At 44.1% G+C, this 17,179-nt stretch overlaps 1 protein-coding gene across 20 annotated transcripts in view; it reads right to left on the bottom strand.

Annotated features, from left to right (window-relative positions):
- Nucleotides 1-17,179, bottom strand: part of LOC119124426 (neuronal cell adhesion molecule-like) — a 42,004-nt gene that overhangs the window by 20,891 nt on the left and 3,934 nt on the right. For 19 of the 20 annotated variants that reach the window (XM_037254386.1, XM_037254399.1, XM_037254398.1 and 16 more), the window contains exon 2: nt 2,351-2,427. The gene's annotated coding sequence lies outside the window, so the exon portion shown is untranslated. Of the gene's footprint in view, nt 1-2,350; nt 2,428-5,272; nt 5,460-17,179 lie in introns of those variants that run through there. The other variant, XM_037254387.1, reaches the window with a different exon arrangement.

The following is a 17,179-nucleotide window of genomic DNA, read 5'->3' as shown; positions in this document are numbered from 1 at the left end:
AATTCTGAATGTTGTGTGCCATCTCATTCGTCTGCAACTAGTTCAAAGTGTGTATTGGAGAAAAACCAGAGTACCAAGTACTAAATGTTTGCCCTGGAAGATCTGGATTCATCTGGAAGAGTCGAGGTACGGACAAAAGGAAAGCTGTGGATTCTATGGATTCGGTATTTGGGGAGAGATATTGGAAAAAGTACAGACGAGAGCATTTCAAGGCCTGGAGGAAGGTTGTGTAGTTGAATAGAGGTTAAAGAAAGGATCAAAATGCAGCCTCAGATAATGAAAAGTATCGTTTGTGACTCTCCGGGCAGTACGTTTTGTGAGTGAGCTACGCATGAAAGCAGGAACTTGACGGAGCAGGACGAGGAGGAGAGCCGAGGGGCCGCGTCGACCTCGTTCATGTCGCTCGGATGCTTTTCACCTCTCTTTGTATTCAGATATTGGACTATTTGTTTACCGCGTACCTCGCTCCGGCAAGTCGCGAGGCACTACCTTTTTTTTAAAGACAACAGAGCCGACAGGAACGTCAACACATCTGAGGAACGCCAGGCTGGTATCAGAGACACACACCGAGGAGACATGTTGGCAGCCACCCCCGGGGGGCTCTCTTGCCAGAATCCACCTGCTCACACACGGAACCTTCAGATCTCTCATTTCCAACATGTCCCCATACTGTAAATCTAAAACTATTTTTAGATCTTTTGGAGATATCAGATCACCTCACTTGACCAAGAACTGGTTTCACTTTCAGGAGGGTCTTGGTTTGACATCGTGGTTAAGTGGCGTTGTGAGGACTACAATTATCGTGACACCGTATCCTCTCGGTCTAAAGACTCAAAGCTTGGTTGGTTGATTAAAATCCGAAGGATACCTCAAACAAAAACAATGTGCGTCACGCTTGACTTGCCTTCAAACGGTCCTTTGGAAAACGTGGACTCAACCAGCAGCGGTGCCGTGACTGGCGAAAAGGATTTAAAACAAGCGTAGAAATGTTCAAATGGAGCGAGACGGAGCGTGAGCGAGTACAAAGGTGGCGACGGATGAGCTCGTTGCCGTCACAAGCGTTTAAGTCTGCCCTCAGCTGTGTGTGCAGCTTCCGGGCCTCATCCCAGAGGCCAAGGTGAGATCCTTGTCTTCACACTTGGCTGAGTCGTCGACATTTAGCACCAAGCGTCTCACCTGTACTCACGCGACATTAGCTCGACCTCGTGTAGCATCCCAGACGCACTTGAAGTTTCGAGACGATACTCTATCGGTACCGAATTCCATTGATATCAGTACCGGTCATCTTAATTTATGAGACATTACGTATCTGATTGTCTGGTATGATATTTGAAGAGACAATCAGCAATATCATTTGTATAATGTGAATGAATGATCCGAATCTGATATCGGTACTGAAACTCACAGACCTCAAATCCATCCATTCATCCGTTCATCCTGCTCAGGGTCAGCCAAGCAGCTCAGCTAGCTATCGTTCACAATCATTGTTATCCTGAGTTAATCGTCATCATCTTAGTATCACTCAGTATCATATCAGTATCGACATGGTATCATGATTATTGACCATCACCTTGTTCAATATCAGTATGAAAAAACTACTGGTATAATATCCGAATGACAAATCATTTGTATGTGACTAGTTCTTATCAATTTGATATTGCCCATAAAGTTTCCTGATCGATCTGATATTGAATCAGTATCACCTATGACCTGCACTTATCTACTTGTATTGCCCATGGCTGATGTTATATCAACGTTGCATGTGACTCTTCATTTTCTTTTTTGAATCTTTCTGCCATCATATCAGCATCACCGATAAGTGGTATCACTCTTCATTTTCTGTCTGGTATCATGCTAATGACCGGCACCATACGAATGCCCAATTTAGTCTCCAAGTGCTATTTTGAAATCTCTCGCATCGCGGCCCACTGTCGTAGTTTGGGCAAAGATAAGAGTGCGCATTACCATGGCAACCAAAGCAATCAAAGAGGCAGTTAGACTCCCACACCTCCAAATGAGCTCGACTAACACAAAAGCGCACAGCTAGTGGACAAACGCCAGTCAAGTAAGATCTGACCTTTCCATTTTGAGCAAGAATAAAAAAAGAAGGCTTTGCCACTGTTTGCAGGCTTGTTAGCTCTGCCGACTGAGCTAATATTTCATAAAATGCCATTCTGGCAGAATCATGGTGGAGGCTGTCCAGACCCAGAGGGGAGACCTTTGCCAGATATGGCACACAGACTGACATTTGTGCAATCGTATGCTGTGGGAGTGGAAACGTGACAAAAAGGAACACTCAGTTCTGGAAAATGCGGCCGTCCGCCAGAGAGTCAAAACAATTCCAACTTACCAGGAAAGACTTGAATCCCCTTTTTTTCTTTCTCCTCCTCGGATGTCAGACGTCTTGTTCTTCTGTTCAGCTTCAATCTGTTGGCAGGGGAAAAAAACAAAAGTTCAGCACGTTGTGCGTGTCTCGGTTGGTTTGTTATTTGTCAGGTCGGATGTTCCCGTCTACAATTGATACTCGACTTTACCCATCCATTTTTCACCGTGTTTGCCGTTTTTAACGCAAAAACCCTTCAATGACTGACTTCATATCGGATAAAAGCTGGAGCGAAAGCATCATGTATTTAATTCCCTTGAAACCTCCATGTCATCCCCCCTTTGTTCGTCTCCCATCATCACCTCCTGTCATCTTCGCTCTCTGGGAGATCATCTTTGCTTTCTACCCCCTAACGTTGTTGTTTTTTATCTCCTTGTGCGTCTCCCTGAATTTTCAAAAATGAAGGTCAACATGAAGGAGACACATATCTCCACCATCATGAGTCACCGCTTGCAGTACCAAGACTGCCCTAAGGGGGGCGGCATAGTGATAGAGGGCTTGACATATTGATTTCAACAGTATCAATCGCATCCAATTTTGCTGTTATTTTCCTTCGCAGCCTTCCTCTAATTCCACTCTTATTGGAAACGAACGTGATTGACGTCGGTGCAATTTACTCGCAGCTGCTGCTTATCGACTTCAATCGGAGTTTGAAGACGCCGCCTTTCCCCACCATTTTGTTAAATGGCCTCCCTCCATCCCGTTCCTGAGACGATGCTATCGAAAAGAGCAAGTCAGTGCTGACCTCGGTTACCGCCTGACACTTTGGCTTGGTTGCCATGGTGATTTAAAGATGGACCGGAATAACCTTTTTCCAAGAGCGCACCTGAAGGGGGCGCTCGTGAGCGACTTTATGATGTAGGCCAAAGACCTTCAATGTAAAAACAACCGTAAAGGATCCGTAGAAATATTGTTATGCACACCATGAGAAGAAGCTGCCGATGCTTAAAAACGACTTTGTGGCTCCCCTTGGATATATTATGAAGTGTTTTAATGTCTTTCCTGGGATTGACTAAACAGCCCCAACTATAGATCATCTGTTTACAACTTTTTGGAAAGGAAAATCTTCCGCACTCGATCACTTTCTAACCGCGCTCAATAAAAGTTCATTATATGCGGCCACAGAAGCAACAAAACGAGAAGAAAATTGCCACTTAAAATAACGTAAAGCGTCGTAGGAAAGCCAATGCTGCTTGACACTTGGCTAAACAGCGGATTCATGGACATGCTACGCCAGCCTGACATCAAGAGAGACAAATTATGGGCAATTTAGCATTCTTAACTAGAGCACTCAGAGAGCACACACACCTCTGCCAAGGCCTCGGATGTTTATCACCCAAAGGATAGCTAAAAGTCGGTAAAATTTCATCCAGATCCAAAGTGGCAAAGCCAAATGATAGTCTACAGAAAAAAAAAATCACTAAGCTTCAAAATACGATTCATATCATTTCATGTGACAGAAAATCTTATTAAAATCCTATGAGATTTGATAGAAAAATGTAACTATTAAAAATGAAAAAAAAAATACTTTCCCTTAAAAATATCATTATTTTCATTATTTAAAATATTATTGAAAAAAAAAAGAAAATTTGGAAGTTGCAAACAAAAATAGTCATATTTTTTCCACAAAAATGTTGAATAAGTAATTATAAAATTTCAAGTCGCTACATATTTTCAAGATTGCAATTTCCAGTCAACATTTAGGGCCAATACCAGGCTGAAATAGAAACAGCCTGCAGGTTCAACAAGCTTGCTGCAGACTTCCTCTAATGAGCGTCTGTGGGCTTTCTTCTCTGGGCTAGTGTTTTTTTTTTTTGTGAACGACGGTGGTGAGCAGGCTCCGAGTTGACCTGAGGCTTTAATTTTAGCCTGGTGCCTAATGAGTGGCAGAATGCAGCTCACGGAGGAAAGAGCTCTCTCCTGACGAAGCCTAATTACCAGCAGAGAAGGAGACAAGCGTTGCGGCCGGAACACAAATGCATCCCGCCGTGACTTCATAACAAGGGATTGAGATGTGTCCCAATGCGGACAGACAGGCGGACGAAATAGAAACGTCAAAACGTCTCACTTAAGATCCCAAACAGAGGGCACTAATTTGAATGTTGACTCAAACAGATGATGTGGAACAGCTTTTGGCAACAGGTGTAACGATGGTGGATGTTTTCCACCATTTGGCACAAAATGAAGTTTGAAGTGATGGAATTGGAAGTGATATTGGAAGACCTTTAGGAGTTGCAGGAAAGAAATCTATGACTAGTTTTGTTATAGGTTATATGGCAGACTCCTCCTTGTAATTGGCTCCAAGTTAGCTATAGCACATTAAGTGTCTTTGTATTTATATAGTAGGTCATTATACTACAAAAATAAATCAACAAAAATAAATAAAAAAAACAAGTAAAAAATAATACAACATAAACAAATAAGTAAATAAATAAAGAAATAAAGAAAGAACTGCAGCAATGTGTTTCTTTTGTTGTGCTAACATTGTTGTTATAAATATCAATAATTTCAATTTTAAAGTTTTGGAATGACTCTTTTAGTCTAAAAATCTACAAGTTGTCAGTGATGACAGTAATTTATTTCATTTTACATTCCTAAAATTGCAAATTGTTTAAGTTCCATTACTTTCTGGCTGCATTAAACCTTATGTTGTGACATTGTGGCAACTGAAGAACCATCACTATCACCCCATCGCAAAAAATAATAAATAAAAGAAATCAAAATCATCCAACAAATTTTCCAAATTCCTTACTTTGAAAGCAAAAAGCACCACATTCTCTCCCACAACGCTCACCCGATCCCATGACTGGCTCTGTGATTGCCAGTTTATGATCATCATCACCCTAGAAAGTGCCTTTGCCCTGAGATGAATCCAAATAAATACATCACCTTTATCCCAGTCAATATCATAAACCCCCAGAGCGGCCGGCGCATCAGAGGTCAAGCGACATAATCCAGCGGCCGATGTAGTCCTCGGCTCAACCCAGGCGACTGAGTGACGGGAGAGGGAGGAGAGCGGATTCCCTGTCAAACGTCGCCCTCCCCCCCGATTACCCTCCCAGCGGCCGTCCCTCACCCTCGAGTTCGTCCCTCCCCTGAGCCTGCCTCCCCTCTCACAGTGGGATTAAAAACAACCTTTTGTCTCTTTACAATGGAGGGTTAAACATTTCCTGGTATCACATGAAGTTACTGGGTGGGATTTTTCTTTTTTTTTTTTTTTAATACACATACTTTCTACTACCCACCACTTTGTTTCGATCATACTTGTGCATGCTGGGTTCAAGTGTCAGGTGGTCAAACGTGCACCATCAACAGTCGGTGCAAATGTTCGAGACGCTCAAAAGGAGTCGATTAAATGAACAAAATGGCCTCCAGCTACAGGCCAATGACTTCCTTTTTCCATACAGTGAGCGACTATATGTGCGTGTGTTGGGGGGGGACTGCTCACCTCCGCCCAACAGATGTCCGGGTGCGATCCAATCTCAAACAAACAAAAACAAAGGAGGGGGGGTGCTCATTTATTGGCTATTCCTCTCTGCTATTACCGCAACCCACTTTAAAGAATTGCACTAAAAAGGCCTTTTGAGGTGTGTTAGCTTTGGTTGCAGAGGGCAAACAATGGCGGAGGCCATGCCTTTGAAAACGAGACCTTGCCCAACCCGACGTACATAAAGATCCGCACGACAAAAGCGAAGAACATGTAACATAATCTTTGCTCACATGAAAAAAACAATTCCAAGTGTGTCTGTAACAAGCTAGCAATTGAGAAATGTTCATTTGGTTCAGCGATGAAACACGCTCATAAATATTTATGTTCAAAAATGAAATATTTGCGTTTACATGGTCGTGATGTTTAATTGGTGTTTGGATTATAAGGGGGGGGGGGGTTCTTCAGAAACTAGTTTGAGAACCCTGCGTCCTCATTGGGGGAGATCACAAAAAAGCCGCAATCCTGCAGGCTGGCTCAAATGAAAAGCGTCAGCACTTTTGGGTCTCGGCGAAAAAAACGTTAGGCCATCGATTAGAGAAGTGTATCGTAAATAAAGGCGTTCATAAGCCCAGAGATGATGGATGGCGCCGAGCTGTATGGATGATTGTGCAGAATGAGTCAAAGGACCGATATGTCACGACGGCAGCGGCGTGGACGAGCACGTCTAATGGGCATTATTTCTGCACGCTGACTCTGTTGACCGCCAGACACTGGGGCGATTCCCGCCGGCCCATTGCTCCGTCAAACACACACTGAGACGGCGACAGGAGCCCGCCCAGCTCTTTGTTCCTACTTCAATAAATGCACAATTTTTCAATAGCAGTTTTCTAACAAGGGAAAGTTCACGCCGAGGCCTGGCCTGAGAATTTTTACGTCATGCCGGCAAATATGCATTGGCTAAATATATATGATTAAAATCAGGTGAGTATGACTGAAAGGTCAGAAAGACGCAAAAATAAAATCATAGAAGACAAATGGGCTCCAAATGTAAGTAAATTGTGGCTGGCATCATGTAAAATCTAAAAAAAAAAAAAAAAAAAGATCTGTGATAGGGCTAATCAATTACGCATTTTTAAATCACAAAATGTATCTAACCAGGCTATGTGAGTGTTGCATTCACGGTATCAAACACTGTAGGAATTTTCGAAATCTTGCGAGACGCCATCTGCATTTCTTAAACGCAACTCAAGCAGGTTGGACCACAGGCCGGGCCACTCGGGGTTTGCTTCCGGATCGCATGTGGCCCACGTGCCTCTGATTGAATAGCCCTTGTCGATGACACGCTGTTTGTACAATACACTGAACAAAGTAGCAGAAGGAACAGAAGTCATTAATCAAACAACGCTGAGATGATGTGTCAGTACTCGCAAGATATGCTGCTTCGCTCGCCGCTACTCATAAAGAACGGCGATGAAATCAGAGGGCGGTCGTGGCGGCTTTAAAAAGAACGCAAGGGTTGTATTTTGCCTGTCTTAGCAAATCTAACGCTCAGTACATGCAAGACGCCTCCGACGGTAATTGCCCTCCCGTCAATTTGAGTCTGTTTACTCTTGTAAAAGAACTCATTAAAGGACAACAACGTGGAGTAGTTTGCTGATATATGGAGCCCGGTGTAAAAAAAAAAAAAAAAAAAGGCCGGACGAGGCGAATCTCGAACCGCACGGAAGACATCGGATTTGGCTCGAAGACAATGAGCGAAACAAAACCGGGATCTTGATGGAGTTTACATGAATTACAGCAAGAGGCCCTTTGGGACCGGCTCGACCTCGCCTTTTTTTTTTTTTTTAAAAACCAAACAAGGCCATCAAGCCCGCCCATTCACACACAAACACATACAAAGACGCGGCGGTAAACAATGGCGCGGCGAGGGCGGTTTCCATGGTGCCGTCCAGGCTCACTGACAGGGTTGGAGTGTTAACACGCTCGTAGACAACGGAGAGGATGATGGAGGGAAGACGAGAAGGATGGAGGAAGAAAGAGAGGCGTTTAAAAAAACTAAACAAAAGGGAGGGAGAGATTTACCACACACGGGCAGCAGACCATCCTTTAAGTTAAGGACCTCTGGCGTGGCCTGTATCGTATTTCTTTTTCACGACGAGACCCCGACTGGCGCACAATGGGCCGACTTTACACGAGGAGCAACCCTCTCGTCTTTGCTTACAGCAGCATCCCGTTTGGTTTCACTCGAGGGCCACCGTGGAGGTCTCGGGTATCAAAATAGACTAAATATTGGATTAGCAACCATGAATCCTGCAAAAAAAAAAAAAAAAAAAAAGCGATGAGCCTAAAACACTCCATCATAATGAACTCATTTTATAAAATGTACCTGCTCACGCCGGCGCTAATCCGAGCGACCATATGCGCCCGCCAGAAGGTGGAGGCAGGCAAGCCCATCACCAACTTCCCCGCCAATACTCATTTCCATCTTTTCCCCTCCACGTGCGAAAGATGCTCCTGAAACCTCCAACACTGAAAGTGTGGCTTTCAACTAATTGCTTTCATTTGCGCCGTGCTTGGAGAAAGCCACGTTTCGAGGCGCAGGTTTGTAACAGCGGGAGGGCGGGACGGCCACCTGTCTCGCCTGAATGTGTGAAAAGAAGACTTAGACAGTCAAGCTACTATATTGGCGTGCAAGTAGTGGGGGGGGGGGTCAGCCTGCAGCACATCATGTTGGTGTAGAAAGAAACATGTGGAGGGGGGGGGGGGGGGGGCACCCACTTAAAAGAGAAGAGCAAGGCCTGAGGCCAAGTGCAAACCAAGTGAAAAGGCCACCGAAGCTACGAGCAGGTTGCTTGTGTGTAAATGAACATTTGTCTTCGTGTCCATGTGTCCGCGTGCGTGTGTGTGTGTGTCCACCGATGTGTTTCAAGTGTGTGTGTGCTGTAATCCAATCAGAAGGTGCTGCCAACACACAAGCCTGCTGGCGAGAAAAGACATTCAGTTAAGAGGTGGTGAAATTCCACCACGCTCAACACAAGATAGCTTCTATAGACAGCATACAAGCTATCTGTCCATCTGCCCATGACTTGGTAACTAGGACGGGAGGGGAGCCATCTTTTTCCCCCCGCCATCTTGGCCAGATTTTGTCAATACCAAAGGGTAAGCGAAGCTGCAACGGTAGCATTTATTAGCTTAGCAGTAGCTTACATTAAGCCTATGCTATAGCCTTTGCTCTTAATGACCTTCCTCCATCACTCTCTGACCGCAGAGTTCTTTTGCTGCTATGTCTCATACAGTAAAAACTTTGTGGAGGAAAGCCTGGAGGTTTTTTTTTCTCCTCCTAACACTGCAGGTCATGTGCGTCCGTCCGTACGTGTGGGCAGATCTGTCGACACTGCTGCCTTTTAATTACAGCAGCACTGTCTTTCCCTGACAATGCTCGTCGCACACCGACACACAAAAACACACAGCGACACACAGACGGGCACGGCGCACCTGCCACGAGGCAGATTGGATTTACACTGCATCAATAATTCAGCCGCGCCCGCCTAGATGGGCTGCAAAATGCATACATCCCCGCAGCACGGGTTGCTATTGAGTGAGTGATAGCATTAATAGGAAGGGAGAATATTGTACAAACACACACACACTGCGGCAGCACACTGAAGAAGCCCTTAGTATTTTAAATGACCTGAGTTACTGAACCAATTATAGGCTCAGTAAACAGCCACGATGATGTTTTATGAATCCCTCTTTTCTATTGGGCAATTTTCCGGGTTAAACAAATCAATTAACATCAAAATATATTAATTAAACGGCTTGAATCGGGTTCTATTTTCAGGTCAAATGGATTTATGATTCAGTTTGGCCATGGCTAGCCTTAGCTATTGCTAATTAGCAAACATTTCTTAACATGGTAGTATGTGGAAAATGTCAAAAGTTGATTCACAAAAGAAGAAAGAGGTCGAGATTTTAGGTGTGACCTGTTTTATAGGATCGGTTTCAAACTTTTAGAACTATATTTTACTTTATTCTGTTTTCAGAAGGCTGGTATCATGCTAGCTTATGTTAGCATGTGTTTCAATTTACAGTACATGGCTATTGTCTTAGCTTAGTTTATCTTAGCACGTCAACATTTGCACTTTAATCATGTCCTCCTGTAAATGGTGGCTTGCAAACAGGCCAGAAGACCATCTTATTTTAGCTTAGTTTATCTTATCTTAATATTTTATAGTTACAATGTTTGAATTTACCTTCTTCAATTAGCTTTTGGCTTGCTAACGTGCTAAAGGAATAGCTGAGCACCCGCTATCATATTCAATCTTACTATGTGTCAATATACTTTCATATTTCAACGATTCCTGGGATTCCTGTAAGGCAAATAGAACAGCTCATCTTATTTTAGAACAATTACGTATTAACAATTGCGAATACGACCGGTCACAAAGCCAAAGCTAAAAGCTGATGTCGAGAATATTGTGTTATCTGACTCAAGGCCAAAGTACCCGTTTGTGTTTACCGGGGGCAAAAGCTGAAATTATTGATCACATGAGCCATTAGCACTTTATTGGAAACACTTAGAAGCAAATTCCCTTCAAATGTTTGGTGAAAATGGATCTGCTTTGCTGCTAGCATTGGCTAATGCACTCAAAAGCGCCCATTAGGCGGTCACCCAAAGAGTAAACATCAGCAAGAAGGTTTGACCTCTGCAGGCACAATCTATATTTATTTTGTTTTTTTGTTTTTTACCAGAAGTAGATTTACGAGTATGAATTAATGAATTGTCTTGTAATTTATTCACTTGGATATTAAGTACTTAGTGTGTGTGTGTGTGTGTTTTTAACAATTGCTCTTTTGTTTTCCCGTATCCGCATAATCATCGAGGTTAATTCGACTGCAAGCTGGTGCGCTATAGTCTTTGACTGCGCCTGCTGCTGATTACTTTTGTGACAGGCGAGCGCCGCCTCAGCAAAGTTGTAGAAAGACTGGAAAGGGGAAAATAACTGTCTTGGGTGAGACGTATTACACTTCGATACGACTTTACCTTTTCCCACAAACTGAACGCGCGCTTGACTTTGCTATAAACAAGATAAGCACTGTCGTTACAATGACAAGGAGGGACAAGAATGGACCGGTAACTGTCCAACAATGCCTTTCTATAATTCTTCCAGTCTTAGCTGTTAAGCGTGACATTTCCCTGGGCTCTCGCCACGCTTCATCCGTGTCCTTGACATGACTGACACGCACAAAACACCTCAACAAGGCTCTTGGATGCGAGGATAAAACCAGTACAAGTGGCGCCTGGCGACCAAAAGGAATCTGGACTCTATAAGCATCACCAAGTGCCACCTGTCTCCAGGGTCTTGAAATGACGTCTGGGATCGGATTGGACTGCTAAAGTCCACCAGACTGTCGACTGAGGTCCTTTCAAGATTTTTTTCTGCTTGAGTGTTCAATTAGTGGCCGGATTTTGGTCATTGCTTTCAATTAGTAGAAAAATGTCCGGATTTTGGTCATGTTATGGAAAAAAGTCAACAAATCAAGCAGGTTTAATTACGACGGAAAGACTCCACCGTATATAAGAAGTCAAACATGTCAGACGGAAACTCTTCAAGTCAATGACAGAAGGATAAAACGAGAGACTGGCACTATAAACAAAAAGAGCAGATCATCACGGAACAACTCGAGTTTCACAGTCGGTTTCACTCGTTTGGCTCTTGATTTGTTGACTTTCGGATCCGAGATTGCGGATAAGAGCGCATTTACACATTCATGGGATAAGCTTCATTCGAACAGGCGGATGTTTGCGACTGGCAAATTCATTTCATGCAAGAGCAATCGACAGAGCTCTGCAAAAAATAAATAACAAGAGCCCGGGCCTAGTTGACATTTCTTCAACGCTTCCTCTCTCCCACTACCTCTTGCTAGTTTTTTTTTTTCCCCTTTGCACACTCGCCGAGGAGTGGCAAGTCAAAACGCTTCGCACAGTGGTAGGCACCCTGATCCCGGAGTGCCTTTCACATGGTAAATAGTTTTGGGTCTGGAAACAGCATTGTGCAGTCATATAATACGGCATCTGCTTTATGGCATGGAAGAAATGCATTGTCACCAAGTGGCAGTGAAAGAGCCATTGAAGACCAGCCAAGACCCCCCCAGCCCACCCACCCCACCCACTCCTACCCTTCGACTGTGACACCGAGCTTGGAGGGTTGCGCTCTGATAAACCCGCCAGCTACTCCCTGACTCTTGGCTACGGCTGACATAGCTAAACAAGACTCAAGTGACAAAACGACAAACAGAACCTAATGAGCTTTTGCGTCCGATCTCGGTGCAGCCGAGCGCTTTGGAACGCTGCGGTGAGCTCCGGGATACGAGGCAGACGACACTGCTCGGAGGATTTCCATTCGATTCCAGCAGCATGCTGGAGGTGTTACTGCCACCGAGTCATAAATCATCCAGCACGGTGCGGCAATCTGCGGGAAACCGCCTTACATTCTCTCCATCACAAGTAAAGGACACACGAAAAGGCCAACGTGCATCGAGTGACATTTTTGCTTGCAACCATTTGAAGATGTTATAAGATGATATTTTGGCGTTGAAAAGCTAAAAGAGAATTTTGTTCTCTACTTTTCAAAAAAACTGACTTTACTGATCGCTTGCTTCAAAAGTAACTTAATTCATTGTAAAGGTAGACACTGACAACCGTGAGAAAAACAAAAATGACACCCAGACTGTTTTCATTATAAATCATATAATATAATAAATTTTTGACTCGCCATCATTATTTTTATTTAAACAAAAAGTATTTTCTACGTTAACAAAAATGGACAACATGTTTTCATGAAAAGTCAAAATTAAAGTAGAGAGCACTCGGTCAACACCACAATGTGCAGGAAATCTTTCCTATTATTATTATTTAAATAATTCCAATCTTCTAATTAAGCTTTCCACGCATTCCAGTCCATTTGTCTTCACATTCAATGTCAATTTCTAACACAACATTCAATTGCCACAAATAGAGCGTGAACACTCACCACATTTTTTCAACCCATTCACATCAATCACACATTCCACCGATTTTGCTAATTTTAGCATCACAAAAACACAAATATGTTGAGGTGGTTCTGGTTTGAATTAATGCAGTGCATAGTGCAATGGAGAACGTCCTGTGTCATGTAAAAGAGACACTTAATATATTTCTTTACCATGTCTGATGGGGGATTGACAGCGTCAATCAAACTGTTTCTCCGTGACCACCTACTCCATTTTGTCCCCGGTCTTTAACCCAATGGTGACCCCTCGCTCTCGTCACATCAACCTTACATCCGATCAATAGCGGTCTCTTGTTGGGGGACCGTTGAGGCGCAACTACCGCGGCTAACATCCAATCAATAGACAGTCAATCAAAAGTCATCCTCGAGTTGAACAAAGCCACTTTGCTAGCTTTTGTTTCAATCCGAAGACTTTTAGGGCAGGCTTAATCTGTGTACTGTTTCCAAGCCTGCAGACACGGTTTTAATTTGACTTCAAAGCGCAAGCGGATTGTGAGCCTTTTAGAGAAAACTCAGCATGAAATCATTTTTCTCAAATCATTATCACCCCGCAACACACTGCGGTGGCGACGTGAGCTCCATCCTGCTGGGGCGCTAAACATTAAGATGGCCAAGCGACTCTCAAACCTCAATGTCAGATGCGTAATTTAGTCGTAAGATCTTCCGGCTTCCCCCGATAACCTGATCCGACAACGTGGGTTCTTGCGGACGCTTTGCCTTGATTTCATCACCGGTCCTTCACAGCTCAGATTATGGGAGTGGAGTTATCACTCTCTCCCAGGGTTGGGGGGTTTGGATTGCGGGGCCAAGGGTAATCCTGAGGAGTTTGACTCGGGATGCCGAAGGCTTAATTAGATTTTTTTTTTCCTCACTGTTGAGAGCCGTGGAGAATCCAATCAGTTCAACCTGTATGCGGTTGCCTCATTCCTGTCTGATTAGACGCAAATCAGCAAGCGGCAACTATGTTCAAAGGCTATGACGGAAAATAAGGAACTCGGATATGGATATAATGAATACTAATAGTTAGCCAGAAGGCTGGATCAGAGTTGAAAGAAAAAAAATAGTCTGGTGTGAGAGCAAAAACATCTGAAGACATTTGGAATTGCATCGATTGAACAAACAACAGGAGACGTTCTCATTAGACCGGGCCGCTTTAGAAGAAACTACCGCTGGCGGTGACTTGACGATTGCTTCGTCAGCTTGAAAAAGATTTCCGGCATCTAGGCTACAGAGTCCTTTACGGGCTTACTGGATGTTTTTTTTGGCAGCACAGTCATGAACATGACACGGCGCAAATGCACTAAAAGGTGCAATGTTGTCAAACACCAAGGTTCACTTCATTAGCTACGCTGGAGTTTTATGGAATAAAAAAAAAAAGAAGTCCATTAGCATTTCGGCATGATTGATTTCCGCTAATTTTTTTTTTAACTGTTCTGTTGAGTCTAAATGATTCATGCTCAAGTCACGATAATGGTTGGGAAGGTTCAAAGTAATCTTCATAGAAAATAGAAGCTATTGTTCTTCGGAAAAGCAATGAATCCAAAGTAAAGCTAGCAGCTAAGTCAGGAAGAGATCAAAGTATCATCAGTCCACTCAGCAATTTAAATCCCGTGGGTACAAACGTAGCTTATAGAAGCCGTTTGAATAAATCCATAAGCATTTTGAAAGCTTGGCTTCATTTCATCATATTGGCATTTTTACCGCAATTGCACTTTTTCCATAATAATCTAAAAAGCCTTCCATGCGTATTACGCGCTATACTCATTTATGCTAGTTTTCATGAAAGGCTTAACATCTAAAGAGCAACTCTTGACGTCTCCACGCGTTGACATTTCAACTACAATCGAGACTTTTCGACCAGTTGCTCAGGAGAAAAAACGGCCCCGTTTCCATCTGTGGGGGCGAAGTCCGTCTTGCACTTTGAGTAGCGAGTGCGCTCAATTGACGAGATGCGGTCATTGTGCCTTTTGCCCCGGGACGCCCCAGAAGCAGTCAACCTTGAAGTCCCAAGCATCGGGTCGACTTCACATGGGGAGCCTTTTGAATGTCTGCCAGCACAAAACCAATGTAAGGGACACCATTCACTATCGGGATCCAAACCTGACAAAGGCGGGATTGTTTGGAAAAAGAAATGTTAAAAAAAATAATAAAATGAAACCGCCTCTTTCTACTTCGGAGAGGTCGAAGAAGACGATTAGCAGTTGTTGGTGGTGGAAATTTACCGAACGACACAAAACAAACAAAGCCCCATTGGTGTCCGTCCATCCATCCATCCATCCCTCGGAGGGCCTGTTGAAATATTTTAAAAAGACGAATGGTAATAAAAATAGCAAGCAATATCTCTAGTTTTTTAAAAGTGAAGACAATTTGTAATTTTAGTAATGATACAAAGTCAAAATTGGTCTCGCGGGCCACATCAAATGATGTGGTGGGCCGTATCTGGCCCCCGGGCCTTCAGTTTGACACCTATACTATAAGCCTTCACACAAACACCGTTTTGGGCCAGTGTGGTCGCAGTCAGTGAAAGCAATCAAAATGCACAAAAACTTTCACACAGCGGACAAAATCCATTTTACGGTCTTAAGCGAGCACCGGGACTTAACCGCCAATTTCACGTGCCGTCAAGTGATAGTCCACACATTGTGTTTTACGACAAGCATCCTTTCAAATGAACGTAAGCGAGTTAATGATCGACTGTGCTCCGTCGTAAACCAAAAACCGCCTGAAACATGGACCACCATGGATAACCAATTCAAGAATAATGTAGCGTACCCCAAATTCCAAAATGGGACACGAGACGTTTTTACAATGAACGGAATCGAACACTACTGCTTAGTGGAATCAAAGCTAAAGGGAATGCTAATAAATCAAGCTGTCGTTTTATCTATCCACCACCCGCACAATCCCGACCATACTCCGCCTCCTCTTAAGAGTCTAGTCTGCAGCTAGGAATTATCTCTCTGACAATTACGTCCTCCCAGGCGGGATAGATGCCTGGCTCCGGCAGAAAAGTGACCTCGGTGAGATTACGATGATTGCTCTTCCATAGCTTGCATTTGATCCTAAATTGGTACGGCGCACATGTGCACACAAATACACGTACTCACACACGCTGTTATATGGTGTGGGGGGGGTCATCATAAATCATAATCATGGGCAAAGTTGCTTTCACATGGTGGCTGAGAACAATTATGTTCTTGGCGTGAAAGGGCAATGATGACAAACAATAAAACGATTGGAACCAAATGTAAATATTTTCTGACCCCAAACTCCTAATAGTCATAAAGTCTTGCCAAGTATTATCTGGGATAGATTATAAAAAAAAAAATTATCCCCCCACCAAAAGACGACACATCCGGACAAAACAACAGCAGCAGCCAGTCATTGTATAGCGAGCTTTTGATAACTCACCAGACGTGCCAATTCATCGTCCGCTCAATGGCGGGATCTCCGATCTAGACTGGGATTTGTTTACCATCCTGTTCCCTTTGTCTCCCCCCTGGGGATTTTTTCCCAAGATTCCTGGGGCTGGGTGGCGAGTACGGGAGGGGTGAAAAAGAGGGAAAGAAAAGCCCATTGGTTTCACCGGCATCTCGAGCCAAGCTGTCATCTCTGCGGGATTAAGGGCCCTCGGTGGTGGCTGCCGAACGGCTAACATAGTGTTTTACCCTCGGGTGGATGGTGGGAGGGGCCCGGGGAGGCATGGCCCAAATAAGATCTTGAGGTCAACGAGCCTTCTGAACCATAGCAAAGCCACTTTGTGTCAACTTTATTCATGAGTGTCTCCCGCTCTCCATTCAATCGTCGTTGCATCGTGCGCCGAGGCGACTCAGTTAATCTACGCCTCCTCGTCGCTTATCTCGCGACGCCTTCCCGTTTCGGCAGGATGGAGGCTTAGGAGAGTGCGGAAGCTCGGGAGGATTTCTTGGTAGGCTGGCTTTATGATCAGAAAAAGAGCTGCGGGAAACATTTGCTGAGCCATTAGCCAACAAAAGCGAGTCGCATCACAGAACGGGATGTGCAGACACGATTTATGTAAATACGAGGAAGGCTTGGACGAATTCAGTCACAATTCCCTTTAAATTTGGCCGGCGTACCCCCCTGCCAGTGGAGTGCAGCCCAATTACAGCTCATGACAAGAAGAGAACCAGCGGCCCTTTTGAGTGGGTCGGCACCAGGTCGCGTCTACAACATCTGCCGCCCGTCCACAGTTGGCCAGCGGGTGCAATTTGTTCAAACAGAAGTTCCGACACTCGTTTGTTCCGTGAACTTCATTAAACTGGAGGCTCTTTTGTTTCAAATTAGACACATGAT

The sequence above is a fragment of the Syngnathus acus genome, chromosome 6, assembly GCF_901709675.1.
Source record: "Syngnathus acus chromosome 6, fSynAcu1.2, whole genome shotgun sequence".
NCBI classification, from domain to species: domain Eukaryota; kingdom Metazoa; phylum Chordata; class Actinopteri; order Syngnathiformes; family Syngnathidae; genus Syngnathus; species Syngnathus acus.
The sequence above is the reverse complement of the archived record's forward strand: the minus strand, read 5'-3'. Positions and strand labels throughout refer to the sequence as shown.